Below are 13,878 nucleotides of genomic sequence, written 5' to 3'. Positions count from 1 at the left end.
CACATGCTGGGACACAAGAACAGCCTCAGTAAATCTAAACACATAGATATTATCCAGACATAATTCTCAGATCACTATGCCATAAAGCTGGAGATTAATAAGAGGATGTCCCAAAGAGCAAGGGCAACCAATTTGAAAATGAACAACGTTCTCCTGTGAAATGAATGGGTACACGCCTAGATCAGAGAGTATATAAGTAAGTTTCTAGAAACTAATGAGTACGAGAATACAGTGTATCAAAACTTATTGGACCCTGTAAAGGCAATTATCCGAGGTAGCTGGATATCATTGAATACATACATGAAAATGAAGCAAGGCGTATGACAGATACGTTAACACAAAACCTCCAAGAACTAAACAGAGTCAGCAGAACAACCCCTCCATTAGCAAGAGAAAAATAAAAATAAGGGCAGAGGTAAACCAGGGGGAAGACAAGAGGTCAATGCAAAAGATAAATGCAACTAAAATCTTGTTTTATGAAAGAATTAACAAAATTGAGAGTTCTCTGGAAAAGCTTAGCAAAGATAGAAAGGAGCAAACATTAATAGCCAGGATGAGGGATGAATCGGGCAATAACAACAGACCCCAAGGAGATTAAAAACATAATCCCAAAGTACTATGAAGGTCTGTATTCTAATGAATTCAGAAACTTGGAAGACATGGATAAATATTTGGAAAAACAGTCCCTAAATTACCTCCGATAGAGATCTAAATATAAATTATATCTAAATATAAATTATATCTAAATATAAATTAATAAACAGGGGAAATCTTGAAGATATACATATGAACAAATCACTGACTTGTGTATACCTAATTGTGTAAATGAAATCATAAGTATAGACAAACATAAATAAATTTATGAATATGAATAAACTATAAACAATGATATACCTAAACATGCAATTAGTAATGCTAATATGTAAGTGTATACAAGGCCTATAAATCAATAGATGAATATAGAAGCAAAAATAAGTAAATATAATAAAATATGGAGATAGATTAAGGACTATTATGGAAATCTAGGGGAATCTATAAACATGTCTAGATAATTAATACATGTAGAAAAACGTATAAATATTGATGTATAAATAGATATAATATGAAATATAAATAGATAGTTACATGCATATGTGTGTGATTATATACACACACACACACATATATATATACACATATCTGGGGATATTTATGAAAGACAGGCCAGAATTCCGGGGACTCATTTCTCTGAGAGATATTTTAAGCAGGCACTGTCCCACTGGCCTGATATCCGGGGTCTTATTTCTCTGAGACAGTTCACACAGGCGGCATCTTACAGGACGGACAACCGCGAACTTATTTCTGAGAAACAGTTCACGTCGGCGTAGGTGTACAGCTGGATAACCGGTGACTCATTTCTCTGAGCGCGATCACACAGGCGCAGTGGCACAAGACGGATAACCGCGGACTGACTTTTGAGCTCTAGTTCACGCAGGCGCAGTCCTACAGACCGCAATCCCGGGGACTATTTCTCTGGGACATAATTCACGCAGGCGTAGGTTGACAGGCCGGATATCGGGAGACATATCCCAGAGATCGTTCACGCAAGCGCAGTTGCACAGGGCAGATAACCGCGCACTTATTTCTCAGCCCTAGTTCACGCAGGCGCAGTCCTACGGGCCGCAATTCCGGGGACTATTACTCTGGGATATAATTGACGCAGGCGTAGGTTTACAGGCCAGATAACCGGGGACGCATAGCTCCGAGCTTTCACGCAGGCGCAGTGGCACAAGGCGGATAACCGCGCACTTATTTCTCAGCCCTAGTTCACGCAGGCGCAGTCCTACAGGCCGCGTTTCCCGGGACTATTTCTCTGGGACATAATTCACGCAGGCGTAGGTGTACTGGCCGGATATCCGGAGACTCATTTCTCTCAGCTCGTTCACGCAGGCGCATTGTCACAAGGCGGATAACCGCGCACTTATTTCTCAGCCCTAGTTCACGCAGGCGCAGTCCTACGGGCCGCAATTCCGGGGACTATTTCTCTGGACATAGTTCACGCAGGCGTAGGTGTACAGGCCGGATATCTAGGGACTCATTTCTCTCAGCTCGTTCACGCAGGCGCAGTGGTACAGGACGGATAACCGCGCACTTATTCCTCAGTCCTAGTTCACGCAGGCGCAGTCCTACTGGCCGAATTTCCGGGAACTATTTCTCTGGGACATAGTTCACGCAGGCGCAGTGGCACAGAATGGATAACCGCGGATTTTTCTCTGAGACCTACTTCACACAGGCGCAGTCTTATGGGACGGATAACCGCGGACATATTTCTGAGACATTGTTCACCCAGGTGCAGTCGTACAGGCGGGATATCGGGGGCTTATTTCCCTGAGCCGTAGTTCGCGAAGTCCGTCTCTCATCTAAGCGCCCCGCACCCCCTCTTCGGTCCATCACTGACTTCAGAACTGTGCCCTGGTGAGTTCAGGATAGCTGGCTGCCCGATGGTTGATACCTTTTCGTGCGATTTACATCTGTATGGTTGGCATCTGACTCCCTATTCCCTGCCTCACTCCTGTCCCTATACACACAAACACACACACACTCCTGATGCCCATCCCTATTCCCTGCCTCACTCCTGTCCTCCCACACACATACACAATCACACACACAATTCCCATTCACAATCCCCTGCCTCACTCCTGCACACTCCCAATAGACTCAATAAGCCCCTTCCCTATTCCCTGCCTCACGCCTGTACCCACACACAAGCTCCTAAAGCCCCTTGGCTATTCCCTGCCTCACTCCAGCCCCTACACACACACACAACACTCACACACACACACACACGCTCCTGAAGCCCCTTCCCTATTCCCTGCCTCACTCCTGTCCCTATACACACACAAACACACACACACACACATTCCTGAAGCCCTTCCCTATTCCCTGCATCACTCCAGCCCCTACACACACACACATACACGCTCCTGAAGCACCTTCCCTATTCCCTGCCTCACTCTTGCCACTACAAACACACACAAACACCCAACACACACACACACCCCTGAAGCCCATTCCCTATTCCCTGCCCCTCTCCAACCCATACACACACACACACACACACACACACTACCGAACCCCCTTCCCTATTCCCTGCCTCACTCTTGTCCCTACACACACACACACACACACACTCCTGATGCCCATCCCCTATTCGCTGCCTCACTCAGGTCCCTTCATACACACGTACACACACACAATCCTGATGGCCCTGCCCTATTCCCTGCCTCACTTCAGATCTATCTATCTCTCTCTCTCTCACTCTCTCTCTCTCTCTCTCTCTCTCTCTCTCCCTCTTCTCTCTCTGTCTCACTCACTCCATGCCCCTTCCCTATTCCGTGGCTCACTCTTGCCACTACACACACATACCTGTAACGTCCTCTCTATTCCCTCACTCACACTTGCCTCTATACACACACACACACACACAAACACACACACATACACACTTCTGATGCCCATTTCCTATTTGCTGCATCACTCCAGGCCTCGCTCCCACACACACACCCCTGATGTCCATTCTCTATTAGCTGCCTCACTCATGCCACTACACACACACAAAAATACACACACTCAGGCCCAAGCATCTTCTCTATTCCCTGCTTCTCCCTTGGCCCCAGAAATATACACACACACTCCTGAAGCCCCTACCCTATTCCCTGCCTTACTCTTGCCCCTCAACACGCACGCACACACACCCATACACACACACACTCCTGATGCCCATTCCCTATTACTGCCTCATTCCTGTCCCTACACACACACACACACACACACACACTCACACCTGAAGTCCCTTCTCTAATCCCTTCCTCATTCTTTCCCTGCGCACACAAACACACACACAAAAAACAAAGACACGCACAATACCCATTCCCAAATCCCTGCATCACTCCTGCACACCCCACAATAGACTCAAGAAGCCCCTTCCCTATTCCCTGCATCACTCCTGCACCCACATACACGCTGCTGAAGCCCCTTCCCTATTCCCTACCTCACTACTGCCACTACACACACACACACACACACACACACACACACACGCAGGCCTGAAGCATGTTCTCTATTCCCTGCCTCACTCTTGCCCCTACAAAATCACACATACACTTCTGAAGCCCAATGCCAATTTCCTACCTCACTCCAGTCCCTACACACACATACAAACACACAGACACACACCCACTCCTGAAGCCCCTTCACTATTCCTTGCCTAACTCCTGCCACAAAACCCCCACCCACTACACACACATACACACACACTCCTGATGCCCATTCCCTATTTCTTGCCTCATTCCTGTCCCTACACTCACTCTCTCACTCTCACACACACACACACACACACCTGAAGCCTCTTCCCTATTCCCTGCCTCACTCCTGACAGTACACACACACACACATACACACGGGCCTGAAGAATATTCTCTATTCCCTGCTTAATTCGTGCCCCTACAAAAATACACACCCTCCTGATCCCCAATACCAAATTACTGCCTCACTATTGTCCCCCCTACACACACACAAACAATCTCACCCTCTCCTGAAGCCCCTTCCCTATTTCCTGCCTCACTCCTACCCCTACACACACACACACACACACACATACACACAGTCCTCAAGCTCTTTCCCTATTCCCTGCCTCACTCCTGCCCTTACTCACAAAAACACACACAAACACCAACACACAACACACCCCTGAAGCCCATTCCCTATCCCTGCCCCTCTCCAACCCCTACACACACACACACACACACACACACACACTACCGAACCCCATTCCCTATTCCCTGCTTTACTCCTGTCCCTACACACACACACACACACACACACACACACACACACTCCTAAAGCCCCTTCCCTAATCACTGCCTCACTCCATCCCTATGCACACACACACCCACACTCCTGAAGCCCATTCTCTAATCACTGCCAAACTCAGGCCCCTATACAAACACACACACACACACACACACACACAATCATGCACGCATGCCTGAAGCATCTTCTGTATTCCCTGCCTCATTCTTGCCCCTAAAAAATAAACACACACTCCTGATGCCCACTGCCTATTCCCTGCCTCCCTCCTCTCCCTACGCACACACACACACACACGAACACACACACACTCCTGAAGTCCCTTCCCTATTCCCTGCCTCCCTTCTGCCACTACACACACACACACACACACACACACACACACACACACACACACACACACACACCCCTGATGCATTTTCTCTATTCCCTGCCTCACTCTTGCCCCTACAAAAATACACACACACACGCCTAGGATGACCCTTCCCTATTTCCTGCTTCACTCCTGGCCCTACACACACACACACCCGTACACACACTCCTGAAGCCCCTTCCCTATTCCCTGCTTCACTCATGTCCCTACACACACACACACACACACACACACAACTCTGAAGCCCCTCCCTATTCCTTGCCTCATCCTGCCCCCCCCACTCACCCATACACACACAGTCCTGATGCTCATTCCCTATTGCCTGGCTCTCTCCTGTCCCTACATACACACACGCAGACACACACAATCACTCCTGATGCCCCTACCCTAATCTCTGCCTCACTCCTTTCCCTGCACACACACACACACACACACACAGGCCTGAAGCATGTTCTCTATTCCCTGCCTCACTCTTGCCCCTACAAAATCACACATACACTTCTGAAGCCCAATGCCAATTTCCTACCTCACTCCAGTCCCTACACACACACACACACACACACACACACACACACACCTGAAGCCCCTTCCCTATTCCCTGCCTCACTGCTGACACTACACACACACACACATACACACGGGCCTGAAGCATATTCTCTATTCCCTGCTTAATTCGTGCCCCTACAAAAATACACACACTCCTGATCCCCAATACCAACGTACTGCCTCACTAATGTCCCCCCTACACACACACAATCTCACCCTCTCCTGAAGCCCATTCCCTATTTCCTGCCTCACTCCTACCCCTACACACACACACACACACACACACACACATACACACAGTCCTCAAACTCTTTCCCTATACCCTGCCTCACTCCTGCCCTTACTCACAAAAACACACACAAACACCAACACACAACACACCCCTGAAGCCCATTCCCTATTCCCTGCCCCTCTCCAACCCCTACACACACACACACACACACACACACTACCGAACCCCCTTCCCTATTCCCTGCCTTACTCCTGTCCCTACACACACACACACACACACACACACACACACACACACACACACTCCTAAAGCCCCTTCACTAATCACTGCCTCACTCCACCCCTATGCACACACACACCCACACTCCTGAAGCCCATTCTCTAATCACTGCCTAACTCCAGCCCCTATACAAACACACACACACACACACACACACAATCATGCACGCATGCCTGAAGCATCTTCTCTCTTCCCTGCCTCATTCTTGCCTCTAAAAAATAAACACACACTCCTGATGCCCACTGCCTATTCCTTGCCTCCCTCCTGTCCCTACGCACACACACACACACACACACACACGAACACACACACACTCCTGAAGTCGCTTCCCCATTCCCTGCCTCCCTTCTGCCAATACACACACACACACACACACACACGAACACACACACACTCCTGAAGTCCCTTCCCTATTCCCTGCCTCCCTTCTGCCACTAAACACACACACACACACAAACACACACGATGCATTTTCTCTATTCCCTGCCTCACTCTTGCCCCTACAAAAATACACACACACACATGCCTTGGATGACCCTTCCCTATTTCCTGCTTCACTCCTGGCCCTACACACACACACCCGTACACACACTCCTGATGCCCCTTCCCTATTCCCTGCTTCACTCATGTTCCTACACACACACACACACACACACACAACTCTGAAGCCCCTTCCTATTCCTTGCCTCATCCTGCCCCCCCCCACTCACCCATACACACACAGTCCTGATGCTAATTCCCTATTGCCTGGCTCTCTCCTGTCCCTACATACACACACGCAGACACACACAATCACTCCTGATGCCCCTACCCTAATCTCTGCCTCACTCCTTTCCCTGCACACACACACACACACACACACACACACACACACACTCCTGAAGCCCCTTCTCTATTCCCTGCCTCACTCCAGGCCCTATACACACACACACACACACACACACACACACCCATACACACACACTCCTGATCCCCAATACCAATTTACTGCCTCACTCCTGACCCTACACACACACACAAACACTCTCACCCTCTCCTGAAGCCCCTTCCCTATTTCCTGATTCACTCCTACCCATACACACACACACACACACACTCCTGAAGCCCTTCCCTATTCCCTGCCTCACTCCAGCCCCTACACACACACACATACACGCTCCTGAAGCACGTTCCCTATTCCCTGCCTCACTCTTGCCACTACAAACACACACAAACAACCAACACACACACACCCCTGAAGCCCATTCCCTATTCCCTGCCTCACTCTTGTCCCTACACACACACACACTCCTGCTGCCCATCCCCTATTCGCTGCCTCTCTCAGGTCCCTTCATACACACGTACACACACACAATCCTGATGGCCCTGCCCTATTCCCTGCCTCACTTCAGATATATATCTCTCTCTCTCTGTCTCTCTCTCTCTCCCTCTCTCCCTCCCTCTTCTCTCTCTGTCTCACTCCATGCCCCTTTCATATTCCCTGGCTCACTCTTGCCACTACACACACATACCTGTAACGTCTTTTCTATTCCCTCACTCACACTTGCCTCTACACACACACACACACACACACACACACACACACACACACACACACTTCTGAAGCTCTTCCCTATTCCCTGCCCCACTCCTACCCCTACGAACACACACACTAACACACAAACACATATACACACACTCCTGATGCCCATTCCCTATTCGCTGCATCACTCCAGCCCCCCACACACACCCCTGATGTGCATTCACTATTAGCTGCCTCACTCATGCCACTACACACACACAAACACACACACACTCACGCCCAAGCATCTTCTCTATTCCCTGCTTCTCCCTTGGCCCTACAAATATACACACACACTCCTGAAGCCCCTACACTATTCCCTGCCTTACACCTGCCCCTAAACATGCACACACACACACACATACACACATACACTCCTGATGCCCATTCCCTATTCCCTGCCTCATTCCTGTCCCTACACTCACACACACACACACACACACACACACACACTTCTGATGCCTATTACCCATTCCCTGGCTCTGTCCTGTCCGTACACACACACACACACACACACACACACACTCGCACACTCACACCTGAAGTCCTTTCCGTAATCCCTGCCTCATTCCTTAAACTGCGCGCGCACGCACACACAAAGACAAGCACAATACCCATTCCCAATTCCATGCATCACTCCTGCACCCAATCCAAAAGACTCAAGAAGCCCCTTCCCTATTCTCTGTATCATTCCTGCACCCACATATACGCTGCTGAAGCCCCTTCCCTATAACTTGCCTCACTCCTGCCACTACACAGAAACACACACACACACACACACACACGCCTGAAGCATGTTCTCTATTCCCTGCCTCACTCTTGCCCCTACAAAAACACACATACACTTCTGAAGCCCAATGCCAATTTCCTACCTCACTCCAGTCCCTAAACACACACACACACACACACACACACACAGACACACACCCATTCCTGAAGCCCCTTCCCTATTCCTTGCCTAACTCCTGCCACAAACGCCCCCCCACACACACTCCTGATGTCATTCCCTATTCCCGACTCATTCCTGTCCCTACACACACACACAAACACAATTCCTGATCCCAATTCCCTGCCTCACTCCTGCATACCCTCAATACACTGAAGTATCCCCTTCCCTAATCCCTGCCTCTCTCCTGTACCCACACACACACTCCTGAAACCCCTTCTCTATTCCCTCTTTCCTCCTGCCACTACACACACACACAAACACACTCTCATGAAGCCCCTCCCTATTCCCTTCCTCACTCCTGCCACTACACACACACACACACCACATATTCACACACACGGGCGCCTGAAGCATGTTCTCTATCCCTTGCCTCGCTCTTGCCTCTAGAAAAATAGACACACACTCCTGAAACCCTTTCTCTATTCCCTGCCTCACTCCTTCCCTTACACACGCACACACCCACACACGCACACACACACTCTTAATGCCCATTCCCTATTTCTTGCCTAACTTCAGACACTTCTCTCTCTCTCTCTCTCTCTGTCTCTCATGACCCTACCACATTCCCTGACTCACTCCTGCTCAAACACACACACACACACACACACACTCCTGAAGCCCCTTCCCTATTCCCTGCCTCACTCCTCCTCCTCCTACACACACACAGACACACACACACACACACACAAACACATGCCCAAGCATCTTCTCTATTCCCTGCCTCTCCCTTGCCTCTACAAATATACACACACACTCCTGAAGCCCCTTCCCTATGCCCTGCCTTACTCCTGCTATTGCACACACACGCACACAAACACGCTGAAACCCCTTCCCTATTCCCTGCCTCACAACATAGTCAGATAACGTGCCACATTGATGATGCCAAAAATGATAATGAATGTAAGACTTAAGAAGTCACCCTTTATGTCGCAAAGGCGCTGGAAATTTCTCTATGATGACACATGATTGCTTTATGACATCACCGTTGTTTGATGACATCACCAAGTACGCCATATTTATGACTTCATCCAACTATGTAGGCATCACTTTTCTGAAATGGTATACACACTAGAATTTGGCATAAACCATTGTCCCACACCTTAGCCTGATAACGTGCCCAATTTATGATGGCAAAACTTATGACGAATGAAAGACACAAGCAGTTAGCCACTATGTCACATAGTAGCTGTATATTCTCTCCAATTCAGGACGTCACAAGCGCAGCACATAATTGCTCTATGACATAGCACAATAGCTTTAAGACATCACATAATTGCTCGATGACTTCACACGATTGATTTTTGACACCACAATTGCCTGATGACGTCACAATGATGCCACATTTATGACGTCACCTAACAATGAAGACATCAACTATGTGATATCCTAGACAAACTGAACCCATTGCGTAACCCATTGTCGCACACCTTAACCTAAGATGCCCCATTTGTGAGACCAACAATTACGATGCATGTAAGACATAAGATGTCACCCACTATGTTTCAAAGGAGTTTTATAATGCCTCCCATTCATGACGTCATAAACGCCGCACATAATTGCTGTATGGCATCACATAATTCCTTCATGTCGTCACAAAATTTCTCTATGACGTCCCATGATTGCTTTATGACACCACAATTGCCTTATGACGTCACAATGATGCTACATATATGACGTTACCCAAATAAGAAGACATCAACTATGTGACATCCTACACAAACTGGGCCGTTAGCATAACCCATAGCATAACCCACACCTTACCTATGATGCCCAAGTTAGGATGCCAACAATTACGATGCATGTAAGACCTAAGAAGTCACCCACTCTGTCGCAAAGGAGCTGTATACTGTCTCCCACTCATGATGACATAAACGCAGCACACAATTGCTTTATGACATCGCACAATAGCTTTATGGCATCACATAATTGCTCTATGACATCATATGATTGCTTTATGGTACCACAAAGGCTCTACGACATCACAATAATGCCACGTATATGAAGTCTTCCAACTATGAAGACATCAACTATGTGACATCCAAGACAAACTGGGCCCTTGGCATAACCCATTGTCCCACAACTTACCCTAACATGCCCCATTTAGGATGCCAACAATTGTGATGCATGTAAGACATAAGAAGTCACCTACTATGTCGCAAAGGAGCTCTGTAATGTGTCCCATTAATGATGTCATAAACACGGCATATAATTGCTGTATGGCATCACATAATTCCTTTATGCCGTCACACAATTTCTCTATGAAGTCACAGGATGGCTTTATGACACCGCAATTGCTTTATGACATCACAATTATGTCACATTTATGACGTCATCCAGTTATGAGGTCATGGCTTTTGTAACATGCTATAGACACTTGACTTTTGGCAATACCCATTATTCCACAACGTAGTCAGATAACGTGCCACATTGATGATTCCAAAAATGATAACGTATGTAAGACTTAAGTCACCAGCAATGTCGCAAAGGTGCTGGCAATTTCTCTATGACGTCACATGATTGCTTTATGACATCACCATTGCTTGATGACATCACCAAATACACCACATTTATGACTTCATCCAACTATGAAGTCATCTCTTTTGTCACATGGTAGACACACTAGATTTGCCATAAACCATTGTCCCACACCTTAGCCTTATAACCTGCCCCATTAATGATGCCCAAACTTAAGACATATGTAAGACATAAGCAGTTAGCCACTATGTCACATAGTAGCTGCATATTCTCTCCCATGCCTCACGTCAAAAATGCAGCACACAATTGCTTTATGACATCGCACAATAAATTTATGACATCACATAATTGCTCTATGACATCACACAATTGCTTTATGACACCACAATGGCTCTATGATGTCACAATGATGCCACATATATGAAGTCATCCAACTATGAAGACATCAACTATGTGACATCCAAGACAAACTGGACCGTTGGCATAACCCATTGTCCCACACCTTACCCTAAGATGCCCCGTTTATGATGCATCCACTTATGATGCATTTAAGAAATAACGCAATTTGTCGCAAAGGTGCTGTATAATGTCTCCCAGTCATGACGTCATAAACGCAGCACATAATTGCTGTATGGCATCACATAATTCCTTTATGTCCCCACAAAATTTCTCTATGGCATCACATGGTTGCTTTATGGCACCACAATTGCTTTATGATGTCACAAATATAACGCATTTATGATGTTAACCAATTATGACTTCATGACCTTTGTGACATGTTATAGAATCTTGACCTTTGGCAATACCCATTATGCCACAAATATTATGCCACCAATTATGACGCATGAAAGACAAAAGCAGTTACCCACTAGTTGCAAAATAGCTGTACAATGTCTCTCATTCTGGACGTCACAAACGATCACATAATTGCTTTGTGACATCGCATAATAGCTTTATGACATCACATAATTGCTCTAGGACATCACACGATTGCTTTATGGCCCCACAATTGCCTTATGAAGTCACAATGATGCCACATTTATGATGTCACCCAAATATGAAGACATCAACTATGGGACATCCTAGACAAACTGGGTCGTTGGCATAACCCATTGTCCCACAACTTACCCTAACATGCCCCATTTAGGATGCCAACAATTATTATGCATGTAAGACATAAGAAGTTACCCACTTGGCGCAAAGGAATTCTATAATGTCTCCCATTCAAGTTGTCATGAACGCCGCATATAAATTGTTGTATGGCATCACATAATTCCTTTATACCGTCACACAATTTCTTTTATGATGTCAAATGATTGCTTTATGACACCGCAATTGCTTTCAGATATCATAATTCTGCTGCATTTTGACGTCACCCAGTTATGACGTCATGACTTTTGTGACATGCTTAAGAAACTTGACCTTTGGCAATACCCATTATTCCACAACGTAGTCAGATAACGTGCCACATTGATGATGCCAAAAGGATAACGAATGTAAGACATAATTAGTTAGCCACTATGTCACATAGAAGCTGTATATTCTCTCCCATTCCTCAAGTCACAAACGCAGCACACAATTGCTTTATGACATCGCACAATAGATTTATGACACCACAAAATTGTTCTGTGACGTCACACGATTGTTTTATGACACCACAATATCTGTGTGATGTCACAATGATGCCACATTTATGATGTCATCCAACGGTGAAGACATCAACTATGTGACATCCAAGACATACAGGACCGTTGGCATAACCCATTGCCCCACACCTTACCCTAAGATGCCCCATTTATGATGCCTCCACTTATGATGCATTTTAAGACATAAAAAGTCACCCACTCTGTTACAAAGGAGTTGTATAATGCCTCACATTCATGACGTCATAAACGCCGCACATAATTGCTGTATGGCATCACATGACTCCTTTATGTCCTCACAAAATTCTCTATGGCATCATATGATTGCTTTATGACACCAGAATTGCTTTATGAGGTCACAAATGTGCCGTATTTATGACGTCAAACAATTATGATGCCATGCCTTTTGTGACATGCTATAGAAACTTGACCTTTGGCAATACCCGTTATTCCACAACGTAGCAAGATAACGTGCCACATTGATGATGCCAAAAAGGATAACGAATGTAAGACTTAAGAAGTCACCCTCTATGTTGCAAACTCGCTGGAAATTTCTCTATGATGTCACATGATTGCCTTATGAAATCACCATTGCTTGATGACATCACCAAATACACCACATTTATGACTTCATCCAACTATGAAGTCATCTCTTTTGTCACATGGTAGACACACTAGATTTGGCATAAACCATTGTCCCACACCTTAGCCTTATAACGTGCGCAATTTATGATGCCAAAAGTTATGACATATGTAAGACATAAGCCATTAGCCACTATGTCACATAGTAGCTGTATTTTCTCCCCCATTCCTGAAGTCACAAACGCGGCACATAATTGCTTAATGACGTCACATAATTGCTCTATGACATCACACAATTCCTTTTTTGGCACCACAATTGCCTTATGGCGTCACAATGATGCCACATTTGTGACGTCACCCAACTATTAAGACATCAACTATGTGACATCC

The sequence above is a fragment of the Tenrec ecaudatus genome, chromosome X, assembly GCF_050624435.1.
Source record: "Tenrec ecaudatus isolate mTenEca1 chromosome X, mTenEca1.hap1, whole genome shotgun sequence".
Lineage (NCBI taxonomy): Eukaryota > Metazoa > Chordata > Mammalia > Afrosoricida > Tenrecidae > Tenrec > Tenrec ecaudatus.
This window is presented reverse-complemented; position numbering follows the sequence as displayed.